Source organism: Schistocerca cancellata, chromosome 1, assembly GCF_023864275.1.
Source record: "Schistocerca cancellata isolate TAMUIC-IGC-003103 chromosome 1, iqSchCanc2.1, whole genome shotgun sequence".
NCBI lineage: Eukaryota > Metazoa > Arthropoda > Insecta > Orthoptera > Acrididae > Schistocerca > Schistocerca cancellata.
Window position 1 is genome coordinate 189,000,990 of NC_064626.1, and position 18,903 is coordinate 189,019,892.

General features: G+C 42.9%; 1 protein-coding gene across 1 annotated transcript in view; it reads right to left on the reverse strand.

Annotated features, from left to right (window-relative positions):
- Window positions 1-18,903, reverse strand: part of LOC126162381 (EGFR adapter protein-like) — a 1,239,193-nt gene that overhangs the window by 900,425 nt on the left and 319,865 nt on the right. The window lies entirely within an intron of this gene.

Sequence of the window (18,903 nt, forward strand, 5' to 3'; positions counted from 1 at the left end):
ATGGTAGACGTGTTCGACATTGGAATATTTCTTGTTAGTTCTCGTGCGGCCGGCCGAAGTGGCCGTGCGGTTAAAGGCGCTGCAGTCTGGAACCGCAAGACCGCTACGGTCGCAGGTTCGAATCCTGCCTCGGGCATGGATGTTTGTGATGACCTTAGGTTAGTTAGGTTTAACTAGTTCTATGTTCTAGAGGACTAATGACCTCAGCAGTTGAGTCCCATAGTGCTCAGAGCCATTCAGAGCCAGTTCTCGTGCGTCGTCTTAGGCACCTAACAGAAATTTCATATTTGAAGTTAAACAGAAATCGAAGTATGATACCCAATGTATGGAGAGTGCTGTAAGAAGAATACTCAATATGTGCATGCAGTTAAGATACCTCTTCAAAATTAATTTTTGACTAACAATTATCATTGTCACAAATTGACTGCTGTGCTATACATAGGCGTTGTGTAAATGCGGTTGCGTGGAAGAATCTGCAATTTCTACCCAGTCGTAATACTCTTCCTGCCATCATCGGCCAATTTAACTTGCACATCGTACTTTCTCTGTTTCAGGAACTCGTCCACTGTATACAGGTGAGTCCGTGATCTCACTTCACGGCATAGAAACTATTTCTGTATGTATCGTACTAAAGAATTTAAGGGGACCAGCAGCTTACTGAGATCAATGTGGAAGGTAAAAGACCGACAAGTAACTGAAAATGGTGTTGTCTGAGTGATCAAGAGTTAAAGCTATATCGGTAGATTGTGCAATTAAATAATTTTTTCGTTCAGAATAAAAGATTGATAATTAAATCTGTATATCAGTTCAGAATTTTACCTTTGAACATTCGTTGTAACTATTCTTTATTTATGGCAATGACTACAATCACTTAAAAGTTCACACTTTTTTTAATTTGTTGGCTTTCAGGAGGTGCTCATCCAACCAGCCCAACAGTGGAACGAGAATTATGACGATACGAATTTAGGGCTAATACAACACTCAGTCCTCAAGCGGAGGAAATCTCCGACGTGATTGGGAATCGATCCCGGGGATCTTGGTAGTCTGCCGTGTGTCCGCTCAGCTACCGAGACGGACGAGTTCATATTTAAGAGCTATTTTAAAGGCCAAATATGTTAACTGGCGGTACCAGTTAGTGATCTATTAATTTAAGAACTGAAATAACCACCTACTTCGAACTTCATAATTTTCTCAGCACTAAATGCTGAGCGGGCTGCGTAGCCTTAACTCGTTAGATTACACCACTTGCTGCCCAAAACACTTAGCCTTACGCGTCACATGTACTTTGTTATAGACAGATACAGTTTAGTTACCAAATGGCAAACTAACAAAGAAACAGACACATACATCTACATCTACATGATCGCTCGGCAATTCACAATTAAGTGCTTAATCAAACTACCCTTAAGCCTCTTCTCTACCGTTCCTCTCTCGAACAGCTCCTGGGAAAAAGGAACACTTCGGTCTTTCCCTATGAACTCTCATTTCTCTCATTTTATTATGCCGACAATTTCTCCCTATGCAGTTGGACATTAACAAAATATTTTGCCACTCTGAGGTGAAAACTGATGATTGAAACTTCGTGAGAAGCTCCTGCCGCAGCGAAAAACGCCTTTGTTTCAATGACTGCTAACCCAGTTTGTGAGTGACGTCCGTGGCACTCTCTCCCTCATTTCTCGACGGCACAAAACGAACTGCCCTTCTTTTAACTTTTTCGATGTCATCCATGAATCCTGTCCCACACTGCGCAACAGTACGCAAAAAGAGGGAAGAAAGCCTAGTGTCAGCAGTCGCTTCAGTAGACCTGTTACATTTTTTAAAGTGTTCTTCCAATAAATCAGTCCCTCACTTGCTTTCTCCACAACATTATTTGTGTGATCGTTCCAATTTAAGTAATCGTAATCCCTAAGCATTTAGAGTTTATAACCTTTAGATTTACGTGCATTATCGCGTAACTGAAACTTAGCGGTTTCCTTTTTAGTATTCATGTGGGTAACTTCACACATTTTATTATTTAGAGTTAATTGTCACTTTTTACAGCATACGTACATATTGTCCAAAACATTTTGCAATTCGTTTTGATCATCTGGTGACTTTACAAGACGACAAACTACAGCTTCGTGTACAAACAATCTAAGAGGACTGCTCAGGTTGTCTCCTAAAACATTTACGTAGATTAGGAACAGCAGGGGGCCTATAAAGCTTCTTGAGGAACGCCAGATGTTACTTCTGTTTTACTCGATAATTTTCCGTCAATTATTACGAACTGTGACATTTCCGTAAAGCGAGAAATAGCATATATTATAGAGATTTAAGTCACGTAAGACAAGGCGAAATGGCTGGTGGAAAAAGAAGAACTAATGATATTCGGAAAACTGATTTGGCGTCCAAAAATATCAAAACAACATTCGGTAAAATTAAAAGCAGACAGTGCTAGAGGAAGAGTGAAACTGAGCGCGCAGCAGGTATGACGGGTGAGTCTCTCCATCGGCATTTGTCATCGCTGAGAGCAGTGCGCTCATTACACGGGAGTGGGACGTTCGTGTCTGACGGTTGTGCAGCGCGTGCGTGAGCACGCATGACTTCTCCTGCATTGCCGCATTATCTGGAACGCATAAATCCGTCCAATTGTCTGCCGACAGCAACACTGTCACGCGGACACGACACCGTGCTGGCTTCCGCTGCGTCACTGCCTCTGCTTCAGCTTGCGTCCGGTGCGCTATTCGTCGAGGTCGGAACTATCTGACGGATTCTGGAACCTTCTGTATGCAGAAGACTCGACAGCGAAGAGACAGAAGATCCACTATTAGAATCAATATTTAAAAGACTTTTGGACGACTTGAGATAAAATAAGGCAGAAGGGATGGATAACATTGCACCAAAATGTCTAAAATCACTAGGGAAATTGGCAACGACACGACTGTACATGGGGGTGAGTGGCATGCATGAGACTGGCGATATACCATCAGACTCCCGCAAAAACGTCATCGACACAATACGTAAAATAACAAGTGCTGACAAACGCGAGAATTATCGTACAATCAGGCTAACAGCTCATGTGTCCAAGCTCCTGAAAGGAATAATATTCAGGAGTATGTAAAAGAAAACTGAAAATGTTTTAGAAGACGAGCAGTTGGCTTTAGGACAGGTGAAGGCACCAGGGAGGCAGTTCTGACATTGCGCTTGATAATGGAAGCAAGACTGAAGAAAATCGAGACACATTCAAAGGATTTGTCGACCTGGACAATGTCAAATGGAGCAAGGTTTTCGAAATTGTGAGAAAAGTCTGGGTAATTTATACGGAAAGACGGGTAGGATACAACATGTGCAACAACCAAGAGGGAACAATGAGACTGGAAAATGAAGAACGAAGTGCTCGAATTAAAAACGGTGTAAAACAGGGACGTATTCTTTGGCTCCTACTCTTCAGTCTATACATCGAAGAAACAGTGACGGCAATATCTCAATGGGAACAACTATCGTGACTGGTTAATTTTCAAAATGTTTAGTAAACTGACTAAATATAATAATTATTCAGTGCATAACTGGTTTCAGTTGCCACAACTATACTCTTCAGTTGACGTTATTGGTATGGCAGTATTCGAACGGTTAACATTGAACTCAGTTCAGTTTTGATGCCGTGTGTACTTCAACAGCAATAACGTGTTACCTATTTGCTTGAATAAACACTCAACATGGTAAGTGGTAATGACAATCTTCAGACCTCACACCATGGTGCTCAGCAATTCACGTTCGTGGAGTTCGTATTTGTTCATTTGAAAGTAATAACAAGAAAAACCGCTCTTCTCCACGAGAAATGTTCTCAAAAATTACTCGCAATTATAATGTGTGGCACCATTAGGATTCGACGCTATTATCGCCTGCTCTGAGCGATGACGCTGCTACGATCCTCGGAGAGCTGTGACACATTAACAAAAATTTCCTCTTATCGGTACTCGAACGTCTGCGGAGTATGCATGTAAACGTAGATCCAAATGAGCTTCAGTATGTACTCCGAAAGCATAAAACGTCCCCGTACAGGCCCCGACAAGTCACACGAAATCCCGTTCACGCTCTACAGATATGGATGGAAGTAACTAGGTTGGTCCGGTGTTTGTAAGTATTCGAACAGCCTTCGAGCCAGTAAAGTAACAAGTCTACGAAAGGAAATATTTTCACAACCATGTTTGCGATTGTACTGAAAACTTGATGAGTAAAAATCAGCGCGTTATGCACAGTGGAGACATCTAAAAACACAGAACTAGCATTGGTGTCCCAGAAAGTTTAATATCACGTTTGATTGCATATCAATAACTATGCTCATATTTTACTAATAATATCAGACCTTTCATAAATGATGGTTTAGTCTATGACGACAAACGACTAAGCACATACTTGAATAATAATAATAACATATCAGCTTGTTGCAGAGGCTGGAAAGCTATCTTGCAGTAAAGAGTTGTTCGATTTTCGAAACATAAATTTCCAATAGGCGTTGCCTACACGCATAATATGTCGCTACTAGAGCCATTCATATTACACCAATATTTATGACCAATATTCTGCAGAAATATGATGAGGATGACTTCAGTTGCAGGTAAGCGAGAACAGTACTAAATTATTAACTGTCAGCGAAAGCTATTGCTTATTAAACGCTAGTGTTGTCCCTATTTGAATAGTGTATACACTGAAGAGCCAAAAAAAAAAAAAAACAAAAAATGGTACAGGCATGCGTATTCAAATACAGAAATATGAGAACATGCAGAATACGGTGCTGTGGTCGACAACGCCTATATGTACCTCCGCTGCTGTTAGGTCGGTTACTGCTGGTACACTGGCAGAGTATCAAGATTTAAGTGAGTTTGAACGTGGTGTTACAGTCGGCGCACGAGCGATGGGACATAGCATCTTCGAGGTAGCGATGAAGTGGGAATTTTTCCGTGCGGCCATTTCACGAGTGTATCGTGAATATCAGGAATCCGGTAAAACTTCAAATCTCCGACATCAACCAACGACGACTGAAGAGCCTCGTTCAGCGTGACAGACGTGCAACCCTTCCACAGATTGCTGCAGATTTTAATGATGGGTCATCAAAAAGAGTCTGAGTGTGAATCATTCAACGAAATGTCATCGACGGGCCTTCGGAGCCGGAGGCCCACTCGCATAATCTTGATGATCGCACGACACAAGGCTTTGCGCCTCGCCTGGGACCGTCAGAACCGACATTGGACTGTTGATGACTGGAAACGAGTTGTCTGGTCCGATTAGTCTCGTTTCAAATTGTATCGAGCGGATAGACGTGTACGGATATGGAGACAACCTCATGAATCAATTGGACCCTGCATGTCAAGCTGGTGGAGGCTCTGTAATGGTGTGCATTTGGTCTGAATTGGACCTCTGGTACATCTAGAAGAAACTCTGACAGGTGACACGTACGTAAACATGCTGTATGATCACCGCCATACATTCATGTCCCTTGTTCATTCCGACGGACTTGGGCAATTCCAGCAGGACAATGTGACGTCCCACACGCCCAGAATTGCTACAGAGTGGCTCGAGGGACACTCTTCTGAGTTTAAACACTTGGTGTAATGTGTGAGAACGAACTGACATAAATCTCTGATAGTTACGTCAGTTACATGAATGTTTTCACTCACCGTCAGAGTTTGTCTGATTTCACTGACATAGTTTTTCGGACTTTTCTCTTATCCGCGAACCATGATTATTGTTTCCAACTTCTTGGAGAGAAATAATATTTCTTATTACCAGGAGAGGTGAATAAAAAGTCTATTTCTTTTTCGTACTTTTGGCATTAAATATCGATTTTTGGTTGGTTTTAAAATGTTTATAAGTGGTACTACATTATAATGTGTTACTTTTTATTTAAATTTATTGAAGTTGCATCCACGATCTCTAACTCTACTTCGGCAGTTCCTGAGGTGGCGCGAACCGAAAGCATGCAAGGTTCCTTGTTTTTTATTGTGTCGTGACTTAATAACTTGCTTTTTAAGCATGTTATGTCACTTCCGGGAAGAATTGCTTTCTAAGAGACATTTTTGTCATCATAAATAAACTTATTATAGCTGGGAATCACAGTCATAACAATTTTTTTGAAGGACAACATCTTCTCGTCAGTGACTGTTATAAATTTTGTGATTGGCGTGAAGATGATGTCCTTCAAAAAATTTTTGTCCTCGTCCTCCAATTTTCTTTAAATTTATTTAGCTAATACCTAACTGGGTGTACGTATGTGTATATGTGTGTATGTTCCACATCTCCCACTAAACCATTGGACCTATTGACACCTAAATTGGTAGATTTATCGCTTATTTTTAGGCAACAATCAGTGGAGGGTTAGGAACCACCTACCTATCATAGGTGACGATATATGACGTGATAAACAATGAGGTTCATGAAAAACTGCCGCATCCTGCATGACGTGAAAATTTATTACTTCTGTACTACTAACTGTATTCGCAATCAGTTTCGCTTATGGTGCCCACACAGGCCTCCAAATGTATCTATAAAATTATATCATTGAACGGAATATAGTTCAACACATATGTCATAAACAATGAGGTACGCGAAACCACGACGCATCATGCATCACAATTATATTTATGACGTCTTTAACTCAGTTCGAGCAGACAATATCCAAGTATTCCGCTCAGTGTACCTACAAAAATGTATCACTATAATTCAACAGATATGTTGTCATCAGCACTGAGATGCGTGTAAAAAAACCGCACGATGCATGACATTTATTCTTTACTGCTAAGACAAACCTGCAGTCGAGATACCTGACACCTGGCAGCGCTTTTGACAGCTTTCAACTGTGAAGCGCAAACGGCTAGAGGGGGAAAAATAACTATGGAGAAGCGTTGAAATAGAAGCGTTTTAATAGTCGCGTACTAGACACACCATGCAGTTTCGTCCAGCGTGCGGAAACTGTCCGGGTTATTACACTTATACATCTGTAAATGATGTATATTCCTTTGTACGACTGTTTCATAACTTCAAAGGTGTTTTCACCAATACATGGAAATGAAATTTTTTCGATATTACACTAAAAACGCAGTTCATTTTCTGTTTTCATTTCGAACAGAAAATTGACAATACTGGGTTTGTCAGTCAGTATTTTCAAAAAATGAGGGATTCTTTCAGTTGCTGTACATAGCACTGAATTTATACTGAGTGTGACTTTTTAACCAGTCATACAACTTTTTTCATTCCCTCGCCACTGAGGGTTGCGGCATTCTGATCCAGACGCGAAGTTCATTATTAAGAAAAAAATGGTTCAAATGGCTCTGAGCACTATGGGACTTAACATCTATGGTCATCAGTCCACTAGAATTTAGAACTACTTAAACCTAACTAACCTAAGGACATCACACAACACCCAGTCATCACGAGGCAGAGAAAATCCCTGACCCCGCCGGGAATCGAACCCGGGAACCCGGGCGCGGGAAGCGAGAACGCTACCGCACGACCACGAGCTGCGGACATTATTAAGAAAACCCCTATTCGTAAACGTGAAAGAGAAACTGTATTGAAAGCTACCTGTTGGTGCTCAATAATAAGAAAAATCGGAATGACAGTAACAGTGACGAAGACGATAGTAAAAAGTAGTGAGAATATCGAAACGGTCAAATTTTTCCGCTCGGAACTGAGTGCGCGTGGCTGCGTCGACTGTTACCATTCGGTTGTTCTCACAGGCTGGTCACAGTAGAGAGAAATGTATGAATAATAATCCCACAGACACATAATACTACAGGTTTCAGAATAGACGGTTTTCATTCGGTTGCTCCGACAGACAACTTGAAAGTACGGGCGAATAATTCAGCTGGTACGTCAAACCGTATGAGCTGATTGTTTCCCAGTATTCGAATGAGTCGATTGTTTACATCATTCGTTTGTACCGATCACTATGCGCCACACACACACACAGATGGAAAAAATCTCTGCTGTAGTGTGACACGATGTGACAGTAAGCTTTTGGTCCAGCAGGGGACCACATAGGACGCCATCGCTGCTGAGCGCTGGGCGCTGCTCGCTTGCGTTGTTTGGGAGGCGACAGGCAACTGTAGTTGAGCTTATCAGCAGGTAGCAGGCTGCCAACGGAGCTCCAGCTCCGACGCGAAATGCGGGAACGAGCCACGTTATCTTTGTGGGAGTGTTGACGTGGTCTGCACCGTGCTGTAGCAAACAATTGCTTTGTCGAATGGAATATCATGACTTTTACAGCATCGTGAGGTGTATCTAGTTAAGCAAGCTGCGAAAACGTTGGTCCTTCTCCCAGGCTTCCGTAGATAGTGCGCCTTCTTTTCAGAAGCACTGGAAAAGTGTACCATTTGGCATCCGGTAGTGGGTATGGTTCAAATGGCTCTGAGCACTATGGGACTCAACATCTTAGGTCATAAGTCCCCTAGAACTTAGAAGTACTTAAACCTAACTAACCTAAGGACATCACACACACCCATGCCCGAGGCAGGATTCGAACCTGCGACCGTAGCAGTCCCGCGGTTCCGGACTGCAGCGCCAGGTAGTGGGTATACTGCGAAGTACATTATTCTCCTGCTTTTCTGAGCCGAACCGCTGTTCCAAACTTCTCTTCTGGCTGCTTCTATACAAAAGCACACACACTAGGACGCATGTCAGATGATTCACGAAAGCGCAAGAACATCGTTTCGCATACATTTTACATAGTTTTTAGTAAAATAAAACATTCACATTTTACGTATGCCCTCCATACACTCTCTGATTCTCTCCACAATATTCGGAAAATATATAATTAAAAAATAATTTTGAAAGCGGTTACTGTTATGTCAGGACCTATTGCAGTGAAAGTAAAAGAAAGTATAGCAAATTTTTTTCTGTGAACTGATCTTTTAAGTTATTGTTTCAATCAATACTGTACACTGAGGTGACGAAAGTCGTGGGATGTCTCCCAATAACGAATCGGATCTCCTTTTGCAAAGCGTACCGCATCAGCTCGATGTATCACGGGCTCAACAAGTCGTTGAAAGTCCCCTGGGCAAATATTGAGCCGTGCTGACTCTACAGCCGTCCATAATTGCGGAAGTGTTACCGATGCAACATGTTGTGCACGGAATGACCTCTCCGATAAGGCCCAGAACTGTTCGATGGGATTTATGCAGAGCGATATGAGCGGCAAAATCATTCGCTCGAATTGTCCACAACGTTCTTCAAACCAGTCGCGAATAATTGTAGCTCGACGACATGACATCGTTCTTTGGGAACATGAAGTCCATGAATGGTTGCAGATGGATTCATAGCAGCCGAATATAGCCATTTCCAGTCAATGATCGGTTCAGTTGAACTAAAGGACCCCGTCCATTCCACGTAAAAAAAAAAAGGACCAAACCATTACAGAGCCACCACTATCTTGTACAGAGCCTTGTTGACAACTTCGGTCCTTGACTTCGTTTGACCTGCGCCACAGTCAAACCCTGCCACCACCTCATACCAGGTCACGGTTTTACAGACGTCTAGGGTACAACCGATGTGGTCCAGGAGAGGCGCTGCAGGCAATGTCGTGCTGTTAGCAAAGGCATCGGCGTCGGCGGTCTGCTACCATAGCCCATTAAAGCCATATTTCGCCGCAGTGTCCTAATGGACACGTCTATTGTACGTCCCACATTGATTAGTGCGTTTTGCAGTGTTGCTTGTCTGTTAGTACTGACAAGTCCAGGCAAACGTGGCTGCTGTTGGTCGTTCAGTAAAGGCCTGTAACGTCAACGGTTTTTCTAGTTAGTAGTTGATAGATTAGTATTGATCGGCCGTGGCTTAATCTCGGCGATAGTCGGTAGGGCGATGATACTGTTATTAGCTAAAGACGACGTTACAAAAAACAGTGCTGAACTGAACTCTCGATGTGTTCGTGATATTCACTTCACCAATTGTGACCAATATTACGCTACTCGTCGTAATTAACTCGTTCATATTCGATGGTTTAACAGTTGCTATTAAAATATTAATGATAAGTTCAATTCAGTTCCACCGACACCAAATTCCCCATAGTTTGGTTGTGATTTCAAATCTCTAATAAGTCGTAACATTGCGATTGCTTCCTAACGTCAAAGAGTTTCTATATATGCGCCGAGCGCTTCCGTCAAATATTATCGCAGCACGCGAAAGATCACACTTATGTCTTTAAACAATTTTGTAATTTGGAATCACAAATGCGTAAATTGGCACGAAAGGGTGGTTTATTTCACAATAACAAGGCCGTGAGGAAGAAGCTTTCCCAGGTGGCGGCGGTGGTGGTGGTGGTGGGGGGGGAGTTATAAATTATCTGCTTTAAAGGCCGTGAGGAGGAAGCTTTCCCTGGTGGTGGTGGGTGGAGGGGGGGATTTATAAATTATCTGCTTTAATGCTATTGCCAAGTTCCAGAGTCCATTTGCAATTACGAATGAAGGTAATTGTCTATCACTGTTCAAGCCTAACTGGGGTTGAGTTCGAGTTATCTAATTAAAAAGTTCAGTTCAGTCTAATATGAGGTAGTCCTCTATCTGAACGATGTTATAGTTGAAGCCAATGTTTCGTTTCACTGCGTCATAGTAGATCGCAATTATCAGTCCAATCTAACCGCGCCTACGTATACGAGTATTCAAACAAGTCTGGACCAGCTCCGGCTAACTCTCGTAACGGAGTGACAATGGATCAAATTTTCCTTAGCCATTACTCACGATTCTCAAAGAGTACTCACAAGAAATATTCTTTGAAATCGTTGATTCTACTTTGCTAATTTTAATTATAATGATTTTGCGATTTACTATAATTTAGAGTTTGAGTTTACTGAGATTCTATATTTCTTTTGTAACTTGATAAATTACTAAGTATAAGTTTCTTGTTTCAATTACTGGTTATTATCCAAATAATAGTGTTAAATGGAACTTTGGTTAGTTGTTCACTTTTCATGGAATTTGGAACTTGTTTTGGGGAAATTTTTGGGATATTGGTTGCTATTTTTTTCTTTTTTCACTTTTCGTCCGAAGAAGTGGTATTACAGGCCATCGGCCACTGCACACTATTGACGCTTTGGATCCAGGAGTAGTGGATTCCCGAAGTATTACCGAAATGGAATGTCACATGTATTTAGCTCCAACTATCATTCCCTGTACAAAGTCTGTTAATTCCTGTCGAGCGACCATTATCACGTCGGAAACGTTTTCACACGAATCAGCTGAGTACGAATGACAGCTCCGTCAATGCACTGCCCTTTTACACCTGGTGTAAGCGATGCCACCGCCAACTGTATGTGCGCATGCCGCTATCCCATGAATTTTGTCACCCGATTGTATAAATGAAGGGGGGATTGAGGAATAATTCTAGGAAATATGTGGGCTGCAAATGGGGAAAATTCGCTGACATTAGCGGCTTTGACAAACAGCAGACCGCTATAGCCAGTCTGCTGGGAAGAGCATCTCGCTGAAGCTGGTCGGTTGCTGTATGAAAGTTATGGAAAGTGATTTAAGGACGGTGGAACAACAAGATATCGGTCGCCCATGCATCATCACGTAATAGGGACGTCGTCATGCCCTCTCTATAAAGCAGGATAGACGGGGATATCTGCGGACATGACAATATGATATAATGCCAGTGCAAGCACAAATACACTGGCGGACAAAAATTGGCCCACCCTTTTAGAGGTTTCCAATTCACTAAAGATTTATTGTTACAGTAGTGGATATTGAGTACATTAAATGATTATTGATTACATTTATAGAACAATAGCACAGGTGGTTCTGAGGAACCAGGTATCGACCCATGCTGAAACTCCCAAATTAGTACGTGGTGGGGTCTCCATAGTCGACAAGGCGGGCACTGACTCAAGCATCCAGTCGATCGAACAAATGGCGAATACCATCCTGTGATACGTTATACCTCACCTGCTCTACCTCTTCAGGAATTTCTGTAAGATTCTATCATATCCCACACGTGCACGGCTGGAGACAAGTTCGGAGAACATACTGGCCTGAGAAATTGTTACACGTCTTGCAGAACACATTGAGTTTAATGGACAGAATGTGTAACAACCCACTGCTTTGCTGTTGCAAGTATAGCAAAATGCGGGTCTAGCAACATTCTGCAGATACCGAGGGCTGGTTAGCGTCCGCTTCAGAAACAACAAAGGTGAACAAGGGAAACCATAAGATCTGTGTGGGGCAAGTGTGTCTTGGACGAATTCACACTGCGAAACAGCGCTTACCGGGTCGACGTCGTATGCACGAGCAAGCAGAATCTGCTTTCAGAGCTGAAGGCCACGGTGAGCCATTCCATCTTCCAAGTGATCCTCTGACGGCACGAGTCAATTCATGTACGTCGATGCTGTGGTCTAAGTGGAAGACGGGCTGGAAGTATGGGTGCCCACTGTTAATTAATGATTCGCAACAGTTCCTGTTCGCATGTCTGGGCTTCAAGCCCTCTTAACTGTGTTGTGATAGCTGCACCGTTTACTACTGCTGCTCTCACAATACGACGATTCAGGTGGGCCTCTGTGCTGTGTGTATGTTTCGTTGCACAACTGACGCAGTGCGTCGAACGTACGTGGCAATTCTCCGAAAGGACCAACACGGCCCTCGGAAAGCCACAATGTGACACCTTTGAAACATGCTCAGTTGCCTGTAGAAAACCCGAGTGCGTCTCCGTGACATGGTTGCCTGTTTGTTTTACAAGTTTGCCTTCTGGCTGTGAGCATTACATGTTAAAGGACAGACACGACGGCGCTCTGGTAACTATGCCACTACATTGTCTATTGGCGGACGAGGTTGAAACCATTTTCAGTGCATGCATCTACTATCCAATAGGTACGATACTCAGTAGTCCTCTTTCCAGGGATACTATTTATTTTTCCTGCAGCGTATTTACTAGCATACCGTTCAGCGCGCGTTGTTATAACTCTGCTGGAGACGAGTCCGTCACGTTCCCATGTTGACCTAGAAGCACGTCAGTTACGGTTGCAATGGGTGCTCTACCATCGAGATTGCACCGTGGAACGTTGGAAACGTATCGCCCTACGGAACGAATTGCGTTTCTCGCTACACCACGCCCATTCCCGCGTCCAGTTCTACCGACGTCAAGACAAAAGGGTCCCCAAAACATCCATAGGTCGGTGGGGGGCTGTATTACAGTGCTCCTGTTGGCCTTAGGTAGCAGACGAAGACCCTATGACACATGCGAACATTACAGACCGTCTGCATCCTTTCATAATTCATATAATTCCTGACGGCGTTCGCATCTTCCAACGGGATAACCGTGCATGTTACACGGCCAGAAACGAGCTGCAATGGTCTGAGAAGCATGGTAGTGAACTCACGTTGACATCTTGATCCCAAAATTGGCCTATTCTGGACCCAATGGAGCACATCCTTTACTCTTTCGCGCGCCAGCACCGCGCTCACAAACCCCTAGCCCGTAATTTGCGTGAACTGCATCTTCTGTGCGTAGACATCTCATGAAACATGCTTCGTGAAATCTACGAAGAACTTGTTGGGCTGTGATCGATTTACTTTGCGACTGTAGCTAACAGCTTTCTGTTAGTGTAGTTGCTCTTTTAATCAGCACCCCATACTATCAAACCAGTTGCGTCTGTAAGTTAGGTACATGGGCTGCGCGAGTCGAGCCGCTCACATACGCATCCATACCCCGCAACTAATTTGCTACGAATAATAGCCTATAAATATTATTCTGCACTCACATAGTCTATCCATTGCCTAGAAATGCGAGTTAATAAAATAAAAATAAATAAAAAATAAAAATAAAAGATAATGAATAATTTAATGACAAGGGTTCAGTTCCGAGGCCGTAATTGATATAGTATTATCTTGAATGATGTTTATTCAAGAAAGGACATCTCAAATTAACGGCATGCGGTGCTACGATAGTCACTTAAAATACAGAAAGAAAATACCATTATCAGATGCAGTAAAGTTACGTTGAGAGCGTTGCGAGAATGATAGGAAAATTCCCAAAATAAAAGTCGATTTCGTATTCACTATACACGTAATATTCACTAGCTGGAAACAGTTCAGAGTTCAACATGAAGATTTACAAATTATCACACGCGTTACAATGAATAAGTATTTACTTATTTCCGTCTGTCCTCAATTCTCAGCGCCAAAGAAACAGGTAGAGGCATGTGTTTTCAATTACAGAGACATATAAACAGGCAGAATACGGCGCTGTAGTCGGCAACGCCTGTATAAGACGACAAGTGTCTGACGCGGTTGTTAGATCGGTTACTGCTGCTACATTGGCAGGTTATCAAGATTTAAGTGAGTTTTAATGTGGTGTTATAGACGGCGCACGAGCGATGGGGCACAGCATCTCCGAGGTAGCGAAGAAGTGGGGATTTTCCGTACGGCGATTTCACGAGTATACCGTGAATATCAGGAATCCTGTAAAACATCAAATCTCCGACATCGCTGCGATCGGAAAAAGATCCTGCAAAAATGGGACCAACGACGACTAAAGCCATCCTTCAACGTGACAGAAATGCAACCCTTCCGCAAATTACTGCAGATTTCAAAGCTGGGACATCAACAAGCATCAGCGTGCGAACCATTCAACGAAACATCATCGATATGGGCCTTCGGAGCAGAAGGCCTACTCGTGTACCGTTGATACCTGCACGACATAAAGTTTTACGCCTCGCCTGGGCCCGTAATCACCGACATATGTTGAGGACTGGAAACCTGTTGCCTGGTCGGATGGGTCTCGTTTCAAATTGTATCGAGCGGATGGACGTGTACGGGTATGGAGACAACATCATGAATCCATGGATCCTTCATATCAGCAGGGGACTGTTCAAGATGGTGTAGGCTCTATAATGGTGTGGGGCGTGTGCAGCTGGAGTGACATGGGACCCATTATACCTCTAGATACTACTCTGACAGGTGCCACGTATGTAAGCATTCTGTCTAGTCAGCTGCATCCATTTATGGCTCCAAGCACTATTGGACTTAACAGCTGAGGTCATCAGTCCCCTACCACCGGCTACATCCATTTATGTCCATTGTGCTTTACGACAGACTTGGGCAATTCCAGCAAGACAATGCGACACCCCACACGTCCAGAATTGCTACAGAGTGGTTCCATGAACACTGTTATGAGTTTAAACACTTCCGCTGGCCACCAAACTCCCCAGACGCGAACATTATTGAGCATATCTGAGATGCCTTGCAACGTGCTGTTCAGAAGAGACATCCAATCCCTCCTGCTCTTACGGACTTATGGACAGTCTTGCAGGATTCACGATGTCAGTTCCCTCCAGCACTATTTCAGTCATAAGTCGAGTCCATTCCACGTCGTGTTGCGGCAGTTGTACATGATCGGGGGGGGGGGGGGGGGGGCTGCACGATATTAGGCAGGTGTGACTTTTCATTGTAAGTGTAAAAAGTTAAGAGGAGTACTTTGGAGCACATTCAGACCTTTCGAAATATAAAGTTCCCACTCTCCACTATCGAATATCACTCGTTATCACAGGAGGTATGCGTCTTTCCAGAACGCTTAAAAGTGACATGAAATCAGACATGCGCGGCTCGGCCCCTATGACTATCGAGATACGCGTTTTAAACAGAACCGAACCGTCAATACCCCAAGTAATCACAGCTAAAGACGCGACTGATTTGCTTATATGCTGTTTAGAAGAGCAAGACAGCAGCAGAAAACTGTTAGAATCACCTTCCGTTGTGTTTTAACGACGTTGCTACTCTCAAACTGCTTATTATCATCAATTTATCGCAAGCGCTACAAAATTACTTAATATACTGAACAAACATGAGCCGCGGCTGGCTAGAGTCATGTTTGTCTTGGGTTAAACCGTGGTTGCAAAAAAAATGGCTCTGAGCACTATGCGACTTAACTTCTGAGGTCATCAGTCGCCTAGAACTTAGAACTAATTAAACCGAACTAACCTAAGGACATCACACACATCCATGCCCGAGGCAGGATTCGAACCTGCGACCGTAGCGGTCGCTCGGCTCCAGACTGTAGCGCCTAGAACCGCACGGCCACTCCGGCCGGCAAACCCTGGTTGCAGTCCTGTGGTTTTATTTCTCCTGCGTTTGTCGCAATAATGTTGCTATCCTCACCAATAGTGGCAGCAGCAGCGTGTTTCGACACTGGTACTGCTGTACTATCTTTGGTGTGGCGGATATAGTTTCCAGCTGGGCGGTGTGTGAGCAGTCGGTCGGTTGGCGTGGAGCAGCAAGGAAGTCTCCGTCGCGGGTACTCTGGCCGGGGCCACTGGCGGTGGTTGGTGTGTGAGGTGCTGCTTGCGATTGCTACGAAGTTCATCGCCCACCGATCTTGGACATGAAAGTTGAATCCTCACGTAACCTACTATCAAGCCTCAACTTACATTTCTTCGTTTGATCCTGGTAGTTGCTTTAGGGACATTCCCGCGAGTAACAACTTGTGTGTATCATGTCAGCTAAGATTCCAGCCGTCTCCCTGTGGAGTTTAACTTAATTTTCGGCAGTGAATTTTCCTCGTCGTGTTGTTGCTGTCCATTGCGGCGTGTAGTTCGACAGCTGAGGTGTTGTTGGTCGTTGTGGGTGCCAATGTTCTGTGTGTAGTTGTATTGAAATCTTGTGGTCTTTTGCTGATTGCGTGGAGTGGGACTGATTTTTGATTGGTCGGGCGACTGTCTGTCGATTGGGTTGCAGTCAGATTAAGAAGTCGTTGGACAGGCTGACTGTAACTTAAACGAGCTTTAGTGTTACAATCCCAGGCCGACCCTTGGAAACTTCTGAACGCCGTCCCTTGTGCGTTACAGTAATTTCCCTGTTTGGGTTTTAGTTATACGGTTGATGTGTGGCCTTTAGCCCAAGTATCAATATCTCTTAAATTAATGTTCTTGTCTTGCCCATAAGGCATGAGATTGTTATTCTTTTATATGGGGCCTTCAGCTGAATTTTACATAAGATGTTTTAAGATAAGGCCTTCTGCCTTTTAAATTGCAACTCTTTCTCTAGGCCTTAAGCCGCTAAACGTATTTTGTTGATATGTGGCCTTCAGCTGAGTATTAATATCTCCTAAATTAATGTTTTTATCTTGCCCTTAAGGCATGACATTGTTATTCTTTATAGGGGCCTTCAGCTGAATTTTATATGAAATGTTTTAAGATAAGGCCTTCCGCCTTTTGATTGAAACTCCTCTTATTGCTTAATATGCGGCCTCCAGACACGTTCCATTAAAATTAAATTGCTGAGGCCTTCAGCCTGTTTAGATTGAAGATTTAGAAAATATTCTTCGGTGGAGCCTCCAGAAGAACCTTGTACAACAATTTCTTGTTCGGGCCTTGTGTCTTGGATTTTGAGTGTGGCCTTCAACCGATCTATAGTTAATCAAAGGAGGTCGATTAAAGTATTGAGTGTTTTGCATCCTTGTTGTAAATTTGTGTGTTGATGAATAAAGTTTGTATGTTGAGTGCAACTGACAGCATCTTGTTTTGGCCCCTTTCCACATCCTAATCCGCTCTGTTCTGCTAGCCCACGCATTTCAAAACACATAAATGGAGACACAGAATTAATCGGAAAAGTACTACAAAAATAAACCCCCAGGTTCGGTAGTGGAAGGTGCTTAGGAAGAGAACCCAGAGGAGGTGAACCATGAATCAAAAATTTGTTACATAAAATATTTACATAATTAATTTAAAATGGTGACACGAAATTAAATCATTACAACAACGCTTTCAACTAACGATTTTAGTTACGGAAGCAGTCAGTTACAGGCCCTCACTGAACACCAACACCGGTCTCCTGAGATTTGCTTTACATAACACCTTACAACAGTATGGACAGAATTTTCTATAACACACATGCGATAAAACAGTTACCATATAAAATATTTCAATTAAACACTGAGTTAACAAACCCTTTAAAAAAGGAGTTTTGAGTTATATGTTACTTTTACCCACAAATGGATAATAATTAACATCACTTAAACCCAATGAAACACATGGGTTGCCCAAATGTCCAGAGATTAGCACGAACTTAAAAAATATCTGTAGAACAAAATAAAACAGTAAATCAAAGCGGCTAGTACAGCAATTAAAATTAATGGCTCTCATGTGAAATTTTAAAAAGCTACACTAACTTTTAGCCGCTCTGTTCTCACCCAAATTACAAGTAGCCACAGCTGCGAATCAGCTACGCTACACAAGCGACACAACACGATGCGTTAACTTTACAAGAAAGCAAGTGCCTAACAGCTCACTACAGTTGAAGCATAACACTGACGACGTTAAGGGAGAGCACTGCTTTCAATCGATTAGCTCCAAGGCTCCGCGGTTGGATAGATAAGTAGTTAAGCTAATTTTGAGCTAGTCTTGCTCTTATCAGCCCTTACTATCTCCGGTAAGGACTGGATGATATTTTTCCGAGAGTTTGATTGGATGACTTTAGTCTCATAGATTCTAAACAACAGCTTTAATAGCTGTTTGGTTGTCAATTTCCCTACTGATAATAGAAATTCCGAAGGAATATTATATACACCTTCAGACATAATAGATCGCAAGGCTTCCAAAGCTTTATTAAACTCTGATTCTGATAATGGTTCCCTTATGTCTTCCATACTAACTCCCGTTTCGTCTTCGGTCATGTTATTAGGCTTTCCACTTATCCACCCTCTCGTAAGCTGTTAGCAGATGGACATTCTTGATGATAGTTACTTTAAATTTTGTCGTGTGGTTTTGTAAGGCCAATTTATAGCTATTTAAGTTCATGATACATAGCAGATTGTCGAGCACAATCATTATAAAGTCGAGGACATTCGAAATATCTAGCAGAAAGATGACCTGCTTTTCTAGAATGAGATTTTCACTCTGCAGCGGAGTGTGCGCTGATATGAAACTTCCTGGCAGATTAAAACTGTGTG